This window comes from Cryptomeria japonica, chromosome 3 (assembly GCF_030272615.1).
Source record: "Cryptomeria japonica chromosome 3, Sugi_1.0, whole genome shotgun sequence".
NCBI classification, from domain to species: domain Eukaryota; kingdom Viridiplantae; phylum Streptophyta; class Pinopsida; order Cupressales; family Cupressaceae; genus Cryptomeria; species Cryptomeria japonica.
In genome coordinates, this window is record NC_081407.1 from 696901456 (window position 1) to 696924058 (window position 22603).

Below are 22603 nucleotides of genomic sequence, written 5' to 3' on the forward strand. Positions count from 1 at the left end.
TTCGCTTATATGTCTACCAAGGCAATCCAACTGTAACGTCTGATAAAAATCCCCCTTCCCTTATGCTTTGATGGATGTCCATACCCTGTTCCAAAGTTTCCAATTTGGCACAGGCAGGGAGGATGCTGGCAAAGGTTGTGGAATTCTAAAACTTTATCAACACATCCATTTTGTGTGTATCCTGCAATGATTGCAGTCCAAGAGATGGCATGTCTTTTAAGTCATTTTGTCAAACCGTTCCCTTGCCTTATCCATTCTTCCACGTTTTATATACGTCTATCAAATAATTTCCAATGTAGCAAAGACAAATTGCCTGTGAGCGAGGAAATGGGAGGAAAGAGTGGATATTTTTGCCTTGTAAAAAGGGCGGTATTTAGAATACATGTATGCATTAATTGGGGAACTTTGGAGTAGTCTTCAGGGGATTTGTGTGTAGTGAGCAGAATATTTAGCCTCTCCTTCAACTGACCCTCTGTAAATGGGTTGTATGTTGTGAGCTTTAGATGAGGGGCTGCTTTGAATGTCGAGGAGTTTATCCCTAGGAAGTTGCTTAGAGAAGAAGGTGAAAATCTATTGGAGCGTGTATTGAACATGGTTGGCAATCGCTGTAGACAAGAAGTCCTCAATTATCTTTACCAAACTCACAGGCTTCTTAGAAAGATTAAGTATGACCTTATCATGCATTCGCATATGCTTGTACTTGTGGTTAATGGTATCATTCATATGTTGAATTTACTGAAAATTGCCCTTCCATGTGCAAGACGGATATAAATCTAATTACATATTTATTTTTCTAGTCATCACAATGTCTTACTCTATGATCTCTGCAAAGACTATCATCGATTCAAGCATCCCTGCAATTTCACATTAATCAAAAAATAAAAGTTTGTGAATCTTGTTGCTTTGGAACATGAGAAGCTAGGCGTCTTTTTTGTTTTATTATTTAGTGCTATATTGAATCTGTTTCAATCCAGCGCAGTCTTTTAGATTTAAATTTTAACTAATAATAAAAGATAAAAGTAAGATTGGAGCAGACTGTAACCTCATCAAAGAGACGCCAAACAATAAAAGAATGGCGGGCTATATCCATTGAAAGTGGATTCCGTTATCTTTCACTCTGTTTCGTGGGCCGGTACAAAGAAAGAATATTTGTGAATTTGTTTAAGTTTCTTTGTTTACCATTTTTGTAGCAGAGAACAATGGACGTGACGTGGATTACGATGGGCAGTAAAGTAAAGTTGAAACTTGGGCTGAAGGGCTTTGTTGTTTGTCATCAAATTGTTATCAATCGAGTTGTTTCAATTCAAAATGCAACTCAATTAATCTCGCACACATTATGATTGGATAATTAGTCCTTGCGTTCATCTAACATCTTATTCTCGTTTTTCTCGCCCACAACTTGAAAACACAGTGGACAAGAGTTAAAAGCGGTCCTGTTATTAATTAAAGCAACCCGCCTCCGAACGTCTTCTTCTCTTAGAAAAAATCAACGAGAAAAATCGATGGCTGCAGACGATTCAATGGTCTTGCATGCCTCTAAATAGATGTCAACCCTTGATATTTAAAGTTAGCTTGTTCATCTCACATAAGGAAATGCCTTCAGCATAATTATACTTCATACCACATGGTTATATAATTCTAAATGTTGTTTATTACTATATATTTTTTGAGTTTTGCAATTGTTCTCAGGTCGAATGCTTTGTGATTGATTCTTCCTATCTTTCACTTATAATTCATTATATATATATAAACTTACTAGTTCCAGGCTGTTAGCCATAAATCAGAATTTTATTTTACATATAATCTATTTCCAAATTCAAACGTCTATTTTGTTCTAGACTAGATTATTTATTACTTCTTTTTTATTTATCCTCCATCAATGCCTTTCCAAATGAATTTGTTTTCCCTTAATGCATCATCATGTGTAATTATGAATGGAGGTGTTGCTTCTAAAGAGGGATGACTTCTCACCAATGGTGACGTTCCTCTGTTAATACCGCTTATGACAAAGAAAATGACCCTTGAATCTGAAATGGCTCAGACATAGATTGCTACACGCCTACTATGATTTCTACAATAGCAATTTTGAACCACAATCTCTTATAAGCTCAAATCGAATTGGAAACTGAGACGCGAGGATGTGAAAATGCATTTTGGCTTTCCATTGCAAAAAGTCCATAATATTCTCCCTTCATCGAAACCTTATAGTTTCCTCTATTTTATTTGCATATATTAATCATTGTGCATCAATGTTGATCTTCAATTGAGGAGAACCATTGTCTTTTTCTTATTGATAATTTATTGTTACCCTAATCACAACATCATGAAATCATTAACTAATTTGATGTTTAATTGTTTCCTTTAGTAATTGTTGATCATAATCATTGATCATAAGCTCTTTCATTTGTCTGTTTTTGTTTTCTTCTTACTTGGAGATGGTAGGAATATTAGATTAGGGCTTCTTTCTTCGAGATAAAAATTGTGAAGTCTTACTCTATAAGACATTTTTTCTAATATATAGCAATCAATTTATGGATTAAGTTATTGTGTTATCCCTTTTAGGTTGTGGGTGTGAGAGTTCTTATGGTGGGGACATGATGGATTTCCCTAACATGGAGCCACAAAAACATTTCTATTGAGATTCCTCTTCTAAATTTTTTATTACATTTGACACCTAAATGTGTTCACTTTAGCTCTATATTGGTTATGGCTTCCACAAAAGGGATGGCTTCCTTGAAGATGTCCCATCCTCCTCTATTTTAGATAAATTGATCTCTCAAACATAGTTTCTCATAAGGATCTATCATCCTTTATCACGAAACTACAACGCTCGATCAGACTAACCTTGTTCTCTACATAGGATATATCGTTCCTATTTAACTTGGTCATATTAAAATCACAAAAAATTGCACTCCAAACAAGGATCGAAAACTTGCAAACTCTCAAAATACTTACATGACCATTTCGTGTCGTCTGAAAAAGAGGAAGCTTAGTCAGAAAGCGATCTTGAGAAAGAGAAGATTTATCTACATAAACCACAAACTCTTATTGAAACATCGCATATTCTTACACCGCTATCGTGATTTTCTGCGCGGTCATGAAAACAAGTTTGATAACGAACCTCTGAGAACACGGGCCTTGCAACAAAGATCAGGGTTGTCTCAATCTCTCAATAGAGGTGGTCGCATCAATTTATCATATTTACCTCAACAATTGATCACTTATTGAGACGCATTTTAGAAATTCAAAATCTTGCAAAAAGTTCATATCACTTGTATGCCCGTTTTATCTAGGGCTCAGAGATGAAAAATCAAAGAAAATGAAATAGAAACACTTGAAATGGCAGAAGATAATCCTTTCTTTGAGAGATTGGTACAAGTAGATGAAGTGGAGGAAGAGATAACTAAAGAAAACATTAGAGAAATCCAACAAGATCCTAAATTTGATAAATTTATGGAGAAAATAATGGAGCGTGAAAAGGAGAAATACTTCCTAATGTTAGCAAAATTTGGTGCTAACCTTCTCCAATATTTTGACATAAACAACTTAAGACAAAGGGAAGGATCAAATGGTACTGATAATAACAATGATCAAAATGATAAAACTCTTAATCACATAAATAGTGACACAAGGAGGAATCATGATGACACAAGAACTCATGATGATACGAGAAGAAATCATGTTAATGATCCTCTTTTAAATCTCACCCAACAAATACAAACTCTACAACAACAGATTCAGGATATGGAGAACAGAACAAGTGCCAAAAGATATTCATTAGAAGATATTTATCCATATCCTTTTGACATGAGTTTGATCATGGTGTCGTTTCCACAACATTGTGAGATCCCAAAATATGGTAAATATGATGGAACAATTGATCCACAAGATCACATCAGAGAGTTCTGCACAATGAGCATGGAATTTGCTCATAATAAAACATATCTCATGCAATTATTCCCCAGAAGTTTGAGTGGACAATCAATGGAGTGGTTCTCTAAATTACCACCTGGGATTAGATCATTTGAAGAGCTTGTGAACAAATTCATTTCACAATACTCGTAACATAAAACCATGAGATAACTAAGTTGGATTTGTGCAACATTAAACAAAAGAATGGGGAGTCTTTCATGATCTTCTTACATAGATGCAGACGTTTATTCAACAAATATCCTAGACGAATGCCAGATCATGAAAAGATGGACATATTCATTGATAATCTCACAAGTGAAATGAGCCATAGGCTCAAATTACAATGTCCTCTGAGTTTTGTAAAGATGATTGAAAATGGTCTCAAAATAGAGGATGTTATGGTTAATACAGGAGAATTGAAACTCTACAAAGAAGGAAATAATTCCTCCAACTTCTCCAACAATAACAACAACAACAATCACAATAATGATAAACCAAAATTTTGGACAAGAAATATAAATGTTGTGAATGATGGAGTACTTGATGCCAACAATGTTAAACCACAACAACCTATTTTCAATCTATCAAGTCGGGCACTAGTGAGTAATCAAGACAATAATGCTAAATCAAAACCATTCTTTCCCACTGCTCGCAAAAAAATTACCAACATTGGTGAACCATTGCAATCGACTTTAAAAACTCTTCTTGCGAACAAATTAATCACACTGCCAGAAGTAAGAGATTTTGAACCCACAGTTAAATCAAGTTGGTGGAATGATAATCAATTTTGTGATTTTCATCGAAACAAAGGGCATCAAACCAATGATTGTCAAAGAATTAAACATATTATTCATGATTTAATTGGTAATGAGGTCATCATAGTGGATGGGCACAAAATAAATGAATCACACGTGGCCTTTAAAACTCCACTGCCCAACTATGAAAAAGGTGAACCATCAAATACTCAAGATGGCAAAGGGAAAGAAAAGGTTAACTATGTTCACGCCTACAACAATGTGGTAAACGCCATTATCTTCAAAGAGAAAACACCAACAGAACCAGCACACGCCATTACTCAAAGTAAGGCTAAGGTAACATTCCTAGGTGTAACAAATAATGCAACATCTATCTCGAGGCAGTATAGCATAGTGGATCAATTACAGAAAACCCCCACACAGATATCGATTCTAGAGCTCCTAAAAATCTCACCAACGTAGGAAATATTAGAAAAATCTCTAGTTGAAACCATAATCTCTAAAGACTTGGATGTTGATCAGTTCCAACCCATGATGAGACACCTTATAGCTCCTCATTTCCTATCATTCACAGAACATGACGACATTTCATTGCAACATCCCCACAATGCTTCGCTGCACATTGAAGTACTTATTCACAAAATGTGCATCAAAAGTGTTCTCATAGATGGAGGAGTGAGCTTAAATATTTATGCATTGAGTTTAGTACATGCCTTAGGTTTTTTGGAAGATGCAGTGGATCCCAGAAAGAAAATAACAATCAAAGCATATGATGAAGAAGAGCAATCATCTAAAGGAACAATGGTATTACCACTTAGAATAGGACCAGTTCAAAGATATACAGTTTGTCAAGTCTTGGACTTAAATCTATCCTATAAAATTCTTCTAGGCAGGCCATGGGTCCATGATATGTAGGAAGTCCCTTCGACATATCACCAATGTGTTAAATTCCCCCATAACGGACAAGAGGTAACAATTTCAGTAGATTCAACTCAGTATTGCAGCAATCTAAGGTCAGCTCAGGATGCCACAGTTCCTCACAACAGAGATGCATTCTCTCCTATTGTTAGTTGAAAATTTTGTACACCTGGGGGATGTGCAAATTTGTGGTTTCAGCCACAGTGTGTGAGTATGATACTCTCCTAATTTAGGGAAGGCTCCCCCTATCTATAAACGAAACTAATCTAATATGGGTGGGACAACAATCTTTCTTCTTCTTTCAAGAAAAAATTATACTCTTTTCTCTTCACAAAAAAGTAATAGCAATTGGAAATAAATAACAACAAATACAGAAATGAAACTTTTTTGTAGGATTTTTGGAACATAAAGGGAAGCAAAGTTTCCATGAAAGCACAAAGACCTTTGTCACTTCCCGGGATGGGGAAACAGAAAGAAAGCTCAAAGTATTCAAATATTTATTCTCCTATTAACCTTTTTAGATGATTTTATGCTAACCAAGCACGGTATGTAGTAGCTCAAAGTTTAACTACATGATGCACCTCTTATATGCACATCTTAAAAATAGAAGCAGCACAAAGTCTACAAGCTATTTTCTGACTTGAGATTTCCACACTAGCTTCAAATATGATAAACATCTCAAAGTCTGCAAGACCAAGTCTGAAAACTAAACCTATATCTCCAAATACAATTAGCAACTCAAAGTCTGCAAGATTGAATTTAAATCCCTCTTGAACAATAGAACAAAAATCACAATCAACTCTAGAAAATGTCATCACATAACAACTTGAATTGGCACAAAGTCTCAACACAACTTGCCTCTTTTATTGAAAGCAATTTGATTTACATCTAAGCTCAAAGTCTTAGAGTGCACATACAAACTAGCATAATTTTGTTGCATTGCCAAAAGATAAAAATTACAATAGATCTCGTCAAGTATTTATAGGAGAGGAGGCTTGAGAAAAATGTGGGAGGATACCAACTAACTTGAGAAATTCTCTCAACCACCATGACTTATTCCAACTACAGTCCTAATTCAACTCAACTTGTAGTTGCTTTACATGTAATTACATTTTATAAAATGCAAGTAAAAGTGACACTTGCATTTATAAATTTGACATTACATGTAATTTGTCAAAACAAAATTACAAATGCATAATTAATCTGTGTCCAAAGACACGACTCCAACTGCATCATCCTTTGTCAGTGATGATTTTCATGCCGCTTGAAGTATTCTGGATTGGTGAAGACATCTTGAACCGGAACGATAATTTGCATCCTTAATGATCTTTGTGTCCTTGGCCAACAAACTTCAACTTTATCTTCTTGCTTGGGGTAGTACTAGATTTTTAGGAGGGAAGTCTTTTGCAAGGCTAAAGTATGAAGCCTATCTCTGTCTTGAAAGCATTCTATACTCTCAACCATGAATTTTTGTTGTATCTCTTATTTGTATCATCCTCCAATCTTGGAATCTATTTGCAAAATAAGGCCCATGCCTTAATTTATTGATTTGGTAGGTTGTGTGTGCAAACAAGAATGACATAAGAAGGGATAACCTGATACAAAAATGGGCTCACAAGGGAATCTCGGGTTCTGGAAACTGCATTACATGTGTGGAAAAACAAGAGCATTTACTTGCAAATATGGAGAACAAAACATGCAACTTCATATGTGTAATGGGTAACTACAAGTTTGCACTTGTCATTGGACCTTATAGACTCATTTTCAAGTGTTTTTTGAGTGCATTTTGGACTAATTTCGGGTTCTGGAAGGCTGACTGCAAGTGAAGACACAACTGCAATTGGGTTTTAAAATTCCGGTTGCAAGTGGACTGGTAATGGGAAAAATGATACCAACCGGTAATGGCAAACTTTATGTGACCATGGATAGATATAGAGAGGGACATTCTCATCTTAGCAACCTAGAAAATGGGAAAAACTCTCAACATTGTAATTTTTGTAAAAAGAAGGTTAACTCTTTTTACCAATGGGAAGGACAACATAACCAAAGCTACTTGTAATCGGGTTTTGAAATCCCAAATACAAGTAAAAATGAAAAGGGGGAAAATCTTGCACATTCACAAATTGCTTTGCAAATAACTTATCAATTTGGGGAAGATCTTGAAAGAAACCGAAATGCCCTAGATCAAAGAAAATGGACTTGAAAGAAACCGAAATGCTCTTTAAATAGGTAAGGAAGCCACCACATTATGATTGCAACCATCAAACCAAATCGGTTTTGCCTTCAAACCTTTCCAACAAAAATGACTTAAAAGGAGAGGTATACTTGACTTAAAATACACATTAATGGAGGAAAAATGTGAGACATTTTTGAAATGTGGCAACAAGGGTGAATTTCATGCTCCAAAACGTGGTAATAACCAACAAAAAATGGATCCAAAAACATCTTTAACATCTTCAAAAACGCCTTAAAAAATGCAAAGCGTGTTTGCCAAAACCATTTTTGGTGAAAAATGTGGCAACCAGCATTGATTCATAACCATTTAGCATGAATGTGGGGCAGATTTAGGGGAAGAAATGCCACAAAAAATAGATTCATGAGAGAAAGAATGCAAATTGGGGTTTTCCTCTTCATCATCAAGCAAAATGTGCCCTCCAAAGATGCAATAGGGTTTTAAAAACCCCTTTGCAAGTTTTAAATGGCATCACTTTTTCCTTCACAAACAACTTGTAATAGGGAAATAAAATCCCCATTACAAGTTTTAAAAAAACTCAACTTAAAAGAAAAAAAAAGTTAAAAACTTGTAATAGGGAAATAAAATTCCCATTACAAGTAAAGACTTAAAAAACTCAAAAAGACTTGTAATAGGGAAATAAAATCCCTATTACAACTTAAAATCACTTAAGTAGGAACTTTTAAAAGAAATTACAAATTCTTATAAATTATAATTTTAAATTCACTTGCAATTTGTCCAAAAAGTTCCTACAATGACTTAAAAGACATAAAAAACAAGGGGGAAATAAAAAGTAAGTTACAAGTGACAAGTTTTAAATAAAGTTCTTTTGTAATTATTTTAAAATTTCCCTACAACAATAAAACAAGAGAAAATTAAAACTTGCAATCAAAGGAAAATTTCTCACCTGCAGTTAAGAAGAAAAAACCCAAAATTGAAGGAAAGACATAGCAAACAAACTTGAAACGTGATGAAATTTGAAATGTGGATCAAGGATGGACCGAAGATTAGTCTAGTCCAGAAAGAAGCAATTTTTTTTTGCCTTGCGAAGCATTTCTTAGAGTAAAATATTCAACCTGCAGTGATTGCTCTAAAACCCGAAATTGCACAAAAAGCTAGGAAAATGAAGACCAAAGTCACCAAAACTTGGAGAATGATGGAAAAGACACCCCCCAATGATTTGACACTAACAAATATGAGTTTTTTCCCTCGTAAAACGTGCATTGGAGACAAAAACAACACATTTAAACCAAAAGTTTGTAAGGGTTGCCACATTTTTGAAAATGAGGACAACACCTATCACATCATCCTAGGAGAAATTATCGACATCAACCTTAGAAAGTTTTGATAAGAAGCTGAAACTAAATGACAAGAGAATGGGAGATTATTCTCTATAGGCTTTTCCACTTCCCTCAAGATCTTACGGAAAACCAACAAGTTCAAAACCACAACTCCCACAAAAACCTCTTCAAATATTTCATGGAGCATTTGTTAGAGCTGGGACATTATCTAAAGAAATGGAGGACAAAGATGTTCTATAATGGCTATATAAGGACGAAGAAGTTCAACAAAAAATGAATAATGTTAGTATATCCACTGAAAATATGGAAAAGGATTCAACATCCTACAGAAAATGGGATACACTAGAATAGGTCCTGTGGGAAAAAGAAAAGAAGGTGTTCTAGAACCTATACAACCTAAATCTCAATTGGCTAAAGACAAATCAGGCTTAGGGTATTGACAAGTTACTTCAAAAGAAGAAACACCTTCTAGACAACAAAAAGAGGAACTATGACAAGAGAAATTATTCTCTATAGGCTTTTCCACTTCCCTCAAGATCTTACGGAAAACCAACAAGTTCATGGAGCATGACAGAAGACAAGAGGAACTTCCAATCCAAAGAGAGGAAACATCTGCTAGAAAACAAGATAGAAGAGAACAATAAAAAACAAGAAGAGGAGAACAAGAGAAAACAAGAAGAGTTGGCAATCCAAAAGGCAGAAGCAACCACTGATCAACAATAAGAACAAGAGGACATAAGACCACAAGAAGAGAGAATCTCTAGTCGGCAAGAAGAACAAAATAATAGAAAATTCCAAGAAGAGTCAACTTCCAATCAACAAAGACAAGAAATTGGTGTAAGGCAAGAAGACCTGATAGCAAGACTAGTAGAAGTAACCACCAGTCCAGAAGAACCAGAATATGAGAGAAGAAAAGTAATGGAAAAGAAAATAAAAGAAGCAACCCACAATCTATATGAACAAATCTGTAGATTACAAGCTAGCAGTGAAATTGACTCGCATGAGTGGGAATTTGATACATGTTTTGAGAAATCTTTTGAAGAGGCTTGTGATGTATAAGATGTAGATTGCAATGTAGTCCATTCGTATGGGGGCCAAACGTTATAATATAGGCCACTTGAATGGGGATCACAAATGACCAATTCTAACTTCACTAGGGTTAATCGGTGAGTGATTGGGAGAGTCTATCTTGAGGAGAGTGATATCCTTAACTTGACCGAAATAACCGAAAACTTTGACAACTTGGTCATGACCGTTGAAGTTTTTGAAACTAATCAACCAGGCGATCCTTCACCCTTAATGTACCCATAACTTATTATCTGGGAGAGCACTTGAATCATTGAGATAGATACCTTCCCAAATGACCATGCTATAGCCGTATATCTTAATGTTGTTAAAACCGTAACACCCGAAAGAGCTTCCACAAGTGAATCTAATAAGACATCTTCTAGTTAGGGCGGTGCCAAATCTTCCAGTCGCAAAAGTGAAATTAAAGAATACAAAAGAAGGTCTAATGCTGAAAACCATTTTATGGCAACATTAGATTAATCAAAAGATAAAAGAAAGAACGTATTTGAGGGTGAAAACCTCCTTGAGGCTCCCAAAGATGGAAGATTTGACACCCTCCTGGAACACTTTCAAGAGCGATCGGCTATCCTAATTGAACCTACAAAAGCAGTCAACATCAGTACTCCAGAGAATCCTAAGATTCTCCACCCTACAACATCTTTATCAGAAAAACAGAGAAAAGACTACAATGAATTCTTCAAGAGGCAAATCAACTTTGCCTAGTCATATGCAGATTTTCCAGGACTAGATCCAGACCTCGTCATGCATCATCTCAATGTCACTCCAGGAGCTAAGTCGGTCAAAGAAAAACTCAGGAAGATGCACCTTCACATTGCTCTTATTGTCAAAGCAGAGTTGAAGAAACTATTGGATGTAGGATTCATACGATCAGGGATAACTTTAAGAAACCCCCCAAGGTAAAAGTGTAAAATTCTGGTGAATCCAACAATATTTTTGGGGGGGGGGGGATTTCATATTGATGGCAAAAAAAATTCAAATTAGGAAAAAAAATTAATTTGTATTGGCGATTTTTTTTAATGTATGAAAATTCCATAAAATCCTGGTGAATAATTCATTACTATGGGGAAAAATATATAATGTATTAGGTGAATGTTTTGCGTTTAAAGGAAAAAATATATAAGTGTATGGGTGAAAAGTTTTACTACGAAGGAAAAATTGTTTAATTGTATTGGTGAATTTTATCTACCATTTGAAAATTGTTTAATTTTATTGGTTAATCTTTCGTTATTTATGGTAAAATAAATATTTTATTGGCAATTTCATTGCCATTTTCGTTATCTATTAATAGCCACTTTTCAAGAGTTGTGACTCGTCATATGGGCCAATGCCAAATTTATGCAACATCCATCAATTTATAATTTTAAATATATTATTTAAGATTGTTCGATGATCGTAGATCAATGGCTGAAGTTTTATTTCAGCTCAAATTTCTGAAGGAAACGTAGTTCTCCATAAAGTCTCCGAAATGGAGACACGTATCAAATCTTAACCCCGCGCCTTAACCTTGATCGTTGATTACAACTGGTTAGTAGGTTACGTGGATGGTCGATAATGTTGCACGATCCTAATAGACATTTATTAATGTCTTGTCACTGACATTATCTAATTGCGATCCACTTAGCACACACGACTTCCAATTTGGTAGTGGCACCAACAATATTACCAATTTCACACACTCGTGCATTTATGGGAAATATTTACAGAGAGATATGAAAGATTTAAAAAACTTTAAAGCACAAATGATTTAAGAGGGTTAGAGAAGGAATTGCACGCTGGTATCGATAAACATGACCACATCGCTAATGTTGCACGGTCCTAATCGACATTTATTAATGTCTTGTCACTGTCATTCTCTAATTGCGATCCACTCAGCTCGCACGACTTCCAATTTGGTAGGGCACCGACGATATTACCAATTTCTCACACTCGTGCATTTATGGGAAAGATTTACAGAGAGATACGAAAGATTTAAAAATATTTAAAGCACAAAGGAATTAAGAGGTTTAGAGAAGGAATTGCTATTTATAGATGATCTATGCTTCTTTCTTCTTCAATTCGCCTTTGAAAATATGCCTTTGGTTTAGGTCTTTAGGCTGTATAATTTGATATTCAAATTTCTGAAGATGGACACTCCAATCCGGTTGAGAAGCACATCTGAGGACGACCAGAAGGCATTTTTGGGCTTGGTCAAAGACACAACCCTCGCATCAGTTTGTAAGGAGGTTGGGGTTTTTACAAACGAGGCTGTGAGGATGGTGTTGGGCCAAGATTTTTTGTGAAATGTTGATAGATACCGAGTTAACACGGACACTACATCTCAGTTTTTGGCATCTCTTCTCGACCTCGGAGGAGACAAGGTGGATATGTTGATGTTGTTAAGGAAGATCTTCAAAGAAGAATTCTTGGGGGATGACATTCAAGTTTTCATCTTTGCAAAAATAGGGGTGGGGATCCCTTGGACAAGTGATTTAGACAAGCTTCTCCAGCCATGCCGAAATGTGGCCACACAACCTTTTATTTGAACCTGAATGCTGAGCAGTTGACATGACACAGGAAATGGGTGCGGATTGGTAGGGATTTACTCTAGAAATGGTTTCTCCTGGATGAATTTCCAGACTACATATGGCTCAATGAATACTCAAAGCTTATCCTCTCTGAAGAATTCTACTTAGACAAAGGGGAAGATCCTTAGGGTTACCCATGAAGGGTTTCAATTTTTTGTTTTGTTTTTTGGATACCATCATACCACTGGTCCACTGCCAATGCCCTAGTAGTTTTGTCTTTTTGGCTAGTTCCTCGTAACCTCCCTCATTTTGGCTTTAAAGTTTTGGAGGGATTCCGACAGTTGACTATTGTAAATTTGTGGAACATATTAATGAAAATTTTGCAACTTCGAGTTCATTTCAGTTTGCCTTTTATGGATTTAAAAAATTCTTTCAGTCTCATTCTTTTGCACTTAGCAGATTCCAGTTTGTGAATGAAATGGCCAAAATTGTGTCACAATGTGTTATAATTTATGGGCAGAATTGAAATTACAATGCAGTACCGAGTTAATAATTTTTTAATCTAAAAATGAACCAAACAAATGTATGTACGTGATTTTGTGAATCGTTAACAAAATGAAATTACAATACAATAGAAAGCACTCAGTTAATAATTAAGAGTTAGTTGAATAGTAATAATTTCATAAAAGAAATACATGACAACTGGCAAATACAATGGTTGGGAAAAGTAGGAGTGAAAATGGATACACCCATTCTTCTAAGGGCCATGAAAAGGCAAATGGCCTTTATTGGCAAGATTATAGACAAGAGGCTGGTCTCAACTCTGAGATCAGACCATCATCTTGTATTGCATGCAATCAAGATGATTCTGGGAGAATAATTTCTTCAAGCCTACCATAGGTATAGGGTAGGCTTGAATATTTTTTTCTTGGGTTGGAAGAGGAGCTGAGAGCCTTCATGGCTAGGGCACGGTCCAATGGTGTATAGTATTTATTTTAATTAATTGTTAAAACAGACTATGATTGGAAATATTTTATAATTTATAAAATATTAACCTTAATCAATATATTATTTTATAATCTTTCAGATTTTAAAAATACTTAATAATTACCTTGAACAAGAAAAATGAACAAAATTTGATGAACGTTGGATCAGGATGATCACAGATTGATGACGTAAGCTCCATTTCAGGCCTAAGTTGTGAGGGTTAAAAATTTCTACAATTGTCCTCCAAAAAAGTGACACGTGTGATCAAAAGATTTGATGTTATTGTTGGATTATTGGGGAGATTGTTGGATTTGGTTATTCATTTGTGCTGCTAGGATATATTGTTTCCATTGATGTCAACATATTCTTGTGAGTTATTCCGGTGAGTTTGGGAAGAGTTTTTGGTCCGGTTTTGTAGTTTGGTTGTGTTGATCACTATTTTGCAGAATCGGGTATTTCCTCTGGTATATTCTGGTGTGATCAGATCCTGTGCTAAGACTTTGGATTATTTTTTGGGATGATCTTGTTTATCTTCATTTCAGATGGTTCATGATTTGGTACTCCGAAAGTTATCTTTCCTCGTGACAGTTGCTAATTGGTTGTGTTCTTGAGCTTTGAGATGTTGATTGATGAAGATTTGAAAAGAGGTGTTGGTGCAACTATTCCAGATGATTTTAATGTGCTTGCTGGTGTTTCCTAGTCATATCCTATTTGTTTTGGTGATCTGCATTGATCGTTGTGTGAGTTTTTAGTGATTTCTATGAACCAATGATAATTTGCATGTTATGCAGTATTTCTGGTGGTGTAGCGTGTTGTAGTTGATCTTGGCAGGATTTCCAGTGGATGTAATCATTTGGAAAATTGAATTAGGTCCATGCTATGTAATGTAAATCATAATATTGGTCTGGTGGTCGATCTTTGTATCGTGTACTATGATTTTTGTAATTATGAGTTTAAGGTTGAGGGTTTAATTGACCTTGCTATCAAGGTTGATGATTTATATATATAGGTGAGATGTTTATGTAATTTAGGTGTCGGTATCATTGTTGACAATTTGGAGGAATTGATTATGTGTTGCATTGATGTTTTCCATTGATGTCAACACTAGCTGCTTTGGTTGTTTACAGGTATCTGGTTGGTCACGGTAGGATGATTAGTTTCTGGTTGATATGATCATGTTGATCCAATATGCTTTGGTCCGAGGACTTGGTTTGGATTGGTTACTCATGTGTTCCTGATGTCTATCACATTCAGTTGGTTTGGGATTTGATGATCCAGAAGCTATCACTTGTTCTAGTAATCCTTTTGGTTACTGATGAGGATTTCACTAGCAGAGCTTTGTTGAAGATCTTTTGATGTATCTGATAAGTGGTGTTGGTGCGGCTTCTAGAAGAGATTCCAGATGCTGATGGTTACCATGTTCGTGATCCAGTTGATCGATGGTGTTGCAGTTAGCACAAGACCTATTCTATTCTAGGTTATGCTATCTAGGTTATGGACTGGTTTCTGTAACGCATTGGAGGATGTTCCTGATGCGTTACCGACAGGATTTAAGGACTGGTTTACATTGTTTTTGTCCTAAGCCGACTTGGTTGATCATTATATTGCGGGCTTAAGTTATAAATTTATTGTATTATCTTTTAGGTGGCCGACCTAATTGTTTAGGTCATGGGTTGGTATAAATATGATGTAAGATCTCTTTGTAGATAATGTAGAATAGGAGATCATGTATTGTATGGGATTATGCGAATAATGTTGTAATCATTCATGCAGAGGATTTGGTCGATCAAAGGTGATCGATTTGGGTTTGTGGAAGAGGTTTTAGGCCTCTGGTATTGAGCTTAACTGGAACTGTACTCAGGAATGGGAGATGCTATGCTTGCAGTTAAATCTTTGCAGTTCATTCCTTCCAGATTGTAGTCCAAATCATATTGTAAGTTAGTGAGACTTCCCTGAGGTTTGTATCCTTCCGAGCATATATCTTTTGAGCAGTGAGCTCTAGGCAATGTGCTTGAATGCATGTGCATTCCCCATTGTAATATTTTCACATACTACTGCAGAGTATCATCTTACTATGGGTAGGTTCCCACTGTGGTTTTTCCCTTAACCGGGTTTTCCATGTCAAAATCTTGGTGTTATGTGTTGTGCTGTTAATTTGCATACCTATATGTTGTTGTGGTTTATCAGTTTATGTTTTGGAGTTTAATTTGCTGAGATTCGGTGAAGACTGATTCACCCCCCTCTCAGTCTTCCTTCCTGATTGCTACTAACAATTGGTATCAGAACTAGATCCTCCGGTAGAAGCTCAATCGCTTGAAGAGATCCGGGATGGATGCTCAAGGTATTATTTTCAAGAAGGATAGTCTGAGGTTTGATGGAAGCAACTATATTGTACGGAAGAGACGAATGGAGGTGCATTTGAAATTTCTTGGAGAATATTATTGGAACATTACTAAGAATGCCTATGTTGTTCCTCAGAATGGACCATCCACTCCTGATGAGGTTAAGGAAGCTGAATATAACATCAGAGTGAAGAAAGCATTACTCAGTGCCCTGACTGATTCTGAAATGACAAATGTTATGGAACTTCAGACCGCACATGAGATCTAGGTGAAGCTTGAGATCCTATATGAAGGTGATAATCAAGTGAAAGTTGCAGAGTTTAAAAGGAAAGTATGAGACATTGAAGATGGGTGATGATGAGAACATACATTCACACATGGCTAAGGTGAATGAGCTTGTCCTTGGTATCAGATCTGTCGGTGGAAAGTGAAGAAGATGAGATTGTTGCTAAGGTGTTGAGATCTTTGCCTCCTACTTATAAACATAAGGTTGCCGCTATTGATGAGATTTGGAGTGTAACTACAGTGATAAGAGATGTGTTGGTTGGAAAACTTGCTGCATTTGAGCTAAGCAAATTTGGAGAATCATTTGGAAAGTCAGAGACAACATTCAAGGCATCAACATTTGTGTCTGGTAAGAAGAAATATGATCTTGATGAGTGCAAGATATCCAGATATGAAAGATAAAGGAGAGACAGAGCAAGAAAGAGATCTTGATGAGCTTGAAGCATTGATTGTCCGAAGATTGCCTAAAAGTTTTGGTAAGTATGATGGAAAATTGCCCTTGAAATGTTTTTCTTGTAACAAGTTAGGATATTTTGCTTCTAGATGTTCGGAGAGAATGGCTAAGTATGACATACATGATAAGTTTGACAAGTTTGATAGGAATGATAGATATAAGAAGCATGAAAAGTATGATAAGCCTTATAAGTCTAATCAAAAGTTTAGTAACCAAAATAACTATTAATATTATGTTGCAGATGAGGGTGTTATAGATGAAGAATCAGAAGGAGGTGAAGTTGTGTTTATTGCCATTAAAGAAGATAGACTTGTGCCTATTGATTCCACTAGTTGTTTTGTTGACAAGAAATATTTGGTTGCAAAGGTATAAGAAAAAGGTGAATGGGTGATTGACAACAGTTGTTCACATCATATGACCAGTGATAAAAGCAAATTTGTGAGAATGGAAAGGTATGATGGTGGAATAGTTAGATTTGGAGATGACAAAGCCTGTGTAATCCGTGGGAGAGGTTCTATTTCTTTTGACGGTAAGCATAACACTGATGATATTTTGTATGTTAAAGGATTGAAGCATAATCTTTTGAGTGTTGGACAAATGGTTGACAAGGGTTATGATCTACAAATCAAATATGGTAAATTGAAGATCTTGAATGCCTCCGGTATAGAGATTGCATCTAAGACTAAGATTGAAGGTAACATTTTTCATTTGAATGCTAGTGAGAAAAGTTTTTTGATTGCTAAGATAGATGAGAGTTGCTTGTGGCATAGAAGGATGTGTCATTTAAAATGTGATTCATTGATCAAGATCAGTTCTTAACAAGCTATTAGGGATCTGCCTAAGATTGTTAAACCTGTTAATCCCGTATGTAAGGAATGTCAGTTGGGTAAGCAAACAAGGATTTCTTTCAAGAGTAAATGATATACATCAGATGGAATATTAGATCTTGTGCATACTAATCTATGTGGACCTACAAATGTTAGAAGTGTATAGGGTGATAGATACTTTATGCTGCTAATTGATGATTACTCCAGAATGATGTGGGTTATCTTTTTGAAGGAAAAATCAGAAGCATTTGAAAAATTTAAGATATTCAAAGCAAAAGTTGAAATTGAGTTTGGATTGAAGCTGAAGTGTCTGAGATCTGATAGAGGTGGATAATTTTGTTCTGGTGAGTTCCAGTTCTTTTTGTGAGATGCATGGAATCAAAAGACAACTATCTGCTCCTAGGATCCCACAACAAAATGAGATTGTTGAAAGGAAGAACCCTACTGTTTTAGATGTTGCACGGACTATGTTGATAGAAGGAAATGTTCTGAAAGTCTACTGGAGATAAGCTATTAGCACTGCAGTCTATACATTCAATAGAGTTCATATAAAAGGTGATACCGATAAGACCCCTTATGAGATTTGGTTTGGTCATGTTCCTACTGTGAAATATTTCATAGTTTTTGGTAGCAAATGTTATATCAAAAGAGATGAAGATATAGGAAAGTTTGATGCTAAAAGTGATGAAGTTATATTTTTGGGATATTCTACAGATAGAAAAGCCTACCGGTGCTATAATAAGAGACTGAGAAAGATAGTTGAGAGTGCAAGTGTGAAGGTGGATGAAAACCTTGGGAAGGAGATCAGAGCTTATGATGAAGGTCAACATGTTATTTTAGCTCCTATTTATCCTAAAGAGCCTAAGCAGAATGATTCGGTAGAGACTATGAATCTGAATGTTGCTGATGCTAGTGATGATGTGTAGGAACCTGAAGATCAGAACAATCAGAATATTCCGAGGTATGTAATATTGAATCATTCTAATAATCAGATTATTGGTAATAAGAATAAAGGTGTGATGACTAGAAGAAGGTTAGTTGCAGAAGAAATATGTTTGATTTCTAAAGTTGAACATAAAGATGTTGTTGAAGCCTGTAAAGATGATAACTAGATTAGAGCCATGGAAGAAGAGTTAGATCAGATTGAAAAGAATAACACTTGGGAACTTGTGCCTAAACCTAAAGATAAAAATGTTATTGGTACTAAATGGGTTTTTAGGAACACATTGAATGAAGTCGGCGAAGTAGTCAGAATTAAAGCCAGACTAGTCTGCAAAGGATATTCACAGCAAGAAGGGATTTCTTATGAAGAAATTTTTTCTTTGGTTGCCAAAATTGAAGTTGTTAGATTGTTGCTTGCTTATGCTTCTTATAAAGATTTCAAGGCATGTCAAATGGATGCCAAATCTGCATTTTTGATGGTGATCTAGAAGAAGAAGTTTACATTGAACAACCTGATGGATTTTCATTATCAGATGATGGAGACATGGTATGTAAGTTGAAGAAATCACTTTATGTATTGAAACAAGCTCCTAGAGCCTGGTATGCTAGATTAGACAAATACTTGCTAAAATTGGGATTTATCAAAGGTTCTGCTGATAGTAATTTGTACTTTAAGATTGAAAATGATAACATTTTGATTGTTGAAGTCTTTGTTGATGACATTATCTTTGGTGGTGATGATGGTATGAGTATGAAGTTTGCCGGTGATATGCAAAAATAATTTGAGATGTGTATGATTGGTGAAATGAAATTTTTCTTAGGTTTGCAGATTGCACAGACAACAAAAGGTATCTTTATATCTCAAACTAAGTATGTGAAGGAATTTCTGAAAAAGTTTGGAGTAGATGATTCCAAACCGGTTGGAACTCCTATGGTGAGTGATTGTAAATTGTCTAAAAATGATGAATCTCCTAAAGCTAATCAGAGTTTGTACAGATCTATGGTTGGTGGACTGTTATATCTTACTTAGACTAGGCTTGACATTATGCATGTTGTGTGTATGGTTGCTAGATATCAAGATGATCCGAAGGAGATTCATGCCACTTTTGTTAAAAGAATATTCAAATATCTAAAGGGAGCTGAAGATTATGGTTTATGGTATCCAAAGAATGATGATTTCATGTTGTGTGCTTACAATGATGCAGATTGGGCTGGTGATGTTGATGACTGAAAGGGTACTACTGGTGGATCATTCTTTTTAGGTAAGAAGCTGGTTTCATGGGCTAGTAAGAAATAAGATTCAATATATTTATCTACTAGTGAAGTTGAGTACATTGCTGCTGCTAGTAATTGCACTCAGATAGTTTGGATGAAGCAAATGTTGAAAGATATCAAAGTTATTTATGATGAGCCTATTGCTATATACTATGATAATTCTAGTGCTATAAACATGTCAAAGAATCCGGTGCAACATTAAAAAACTAAGCATATATCAATCAAATATAATTACTTGAGAGAGCAAGTCAGTGAATAGAAGGTGAAGTTGGAATATGTCTCTACAAAGGAACAAATTGCTGATATTTTCACTAAGCCTTTGCCTGTAGATACATTTGTCTATTTGAGAGACAAGTTAGGGGTATCCACCCATCCTGATGAGAACTAGATGCATTGAGTTGCATCGATCCAGTGGAATTTAGATCCTTGTTCTTTTATTCGGATTGATGAGTTGATGTTACTCTTTTGTTGGAGTAGTCTATTGATTTGGTTGTATATCCTAGGGGGAGAGAGATTCATGTTTCTGTTTGGTTTTTTGTTCTGGTGATCTTTGGCATTGCTATCAAAGGGGGAGAAAGATCATGTGAAAAACTACTTTATCTATCTTTATCTTAGGGGGAGTTTGTTGGTGATATCTTCTTTCTTTTCATTGACTGTTTTTCACATTCATATGTTTCCATCAATGCCAAAGGGGAAGATTGTTGGATTTGGTTGTCCATTGCTGCTGCTAGGATATGTTGTTGTCATTGATGTCAACATATTCCTGTGAGTTATTCCGGTGAGTTTGGGAAGAGTTTTTGGTCTGGTTTTATAGTTTGGTTGTGTTGATCACTGTTTAGTAGAATCCGCTATTTCCTCTGGTATATTCCGATGTGATCAAATCTTGTGCTGAGACTCTGGATTATTGTTTGGGATAATCTTGTGTATCTTCATTTTATATGGTTCATGATTTTGTGCTCCACAAGTTATCTTTCCTCGTGACAGTTGCTGATTGGTTGTGTTCTTGAGCTTTGAGACGTTGATCGATGAAGATTTGAAAAGAGGTGTTGGTGCAACTGTTCTAGATGATTCTAACGTACTTGCTGGTGTTTCTTATTCATGTCCTATTTATTTTGGTGATCTGCATTGATCGTTTTGCGAGTTTTTGGTGATTTGTATGAACCGGTGATAGTTTATGTATTATGCAGTATTTCTGGTGGTGTAGCGTGTTGTGGTTGATCTTGGCGGGATTTCCAGTGGATGTAATCATTTGGTAATTTGAATTAGGTCCATGCTATGTAATGTAAATCATAATATTGGTCCGGTGGTCGATCTTTGTATCATGTAATGCAATTTTTGTAATTATGAGTTGAGGGTTGAGGGTTTAGCCAACCTTGCTATCAAGGTTTGATGATTTGTATATATAGGTGAGATTCTTATGTGCGAACAAGGATATATTATTCAGCGAAGTGTTGAGGTGTGTTTGGAGTTGCAGAGCAGACAACTGTGCTAAACAAAAACTATCATCGGGCATTTGTAGATGTTATCATTGTAATTCATTCCTTCCGGATTGTAGTCTGAATCATATTGTAAGTTAGTGAGACTTCCCTGAGGGTTGTAGCCTTCCAAGCATATATCTTTTGAGCAGTGAGCTCTTGGCAGTGTGCCTAAATGCATGTGCATTCCCCCTTATAATATTTTCATGTACTACTGTAGAGTATCATCTTACTGTGGGTAGGTTCCCTCCGTGGTTTTTTCCTTAACTGGGTTTTACATGTGAAAATCTTGGTGTTATGTGTTGTGCTATTAATTTGCTTACCTATATGTTGTTGTGGTTTATCAGTTTATGTTTTGGAGTTTAATTTGTTGAGATCTGGTGAAGACTGATTCACCCCCCCCTCTCAGTCTTCCTTCTTGGTTTCCACTAACAGTTATCTATAGCAAATTGGCAGATGTTATCCCTATAAATGGATTGGTGTATGGCCCATTTTTTTTGGAGGAAGATCGTGACGGTGGGAAGATCCTATATAGAAGGATAATGGTGATGATCTTTCCATAGAAGGAAAATGGCAGAGTTTTTTGAAATCAATTGTGCATGTAAGGAAGAGGAGGGGTGGAGCAGATTAATCGACTGTTCAATAGAGCTAACAACAAAGAAAAAGAGACGGTTGTTATCATTTTGGGCCCCAATTTCTGGAGCGGAGGCCATGTCAATTACGACCTGGTGATGGAAAAACTATTTGAACCAATCGTGCAGGTTTTGGGCTACCCTATCTCAGCCAACAGGATTGTCCAAAGGATGGTGAGAGAAGACCTCATGCAGGAGGTTATGACTGCACTGGATTCCATAGAGGTGGCTTCAGAATCGGGATATATGATGGGGTATTTCCAGTTGAATGCAGAGGGGAAGAAGAAGAAGATGAGGAAGGCTTGCAGTTTGTTCAAAGTTGGGACAATGAAGGAATACAACATTGGTAAATTTGTTGATTACATGAAGGAGAATGTTGATGTTATGGCAGAATAGATAGTTGATAGGGTGATAGAGATTGGGAATTGGATTGCTTACCAGTATAACTGAGATCTCTCAGTTTTCTATGTAATGTTTTCTATGTTTATTAATAGAAAGGGTACTGCCCCCTAGGCAGAACTTGTTTAAAAATAAAAAATAATAATTTTTAAAATTTTAATTTTATAATTATTAATTAAATGAAAAATTTAGTCCTAATTATTGTTAATTATTATATTCTCAAAAGCATTATAACTATGAAAAGAATTAGGAATATAGTAAGATTATACTTAG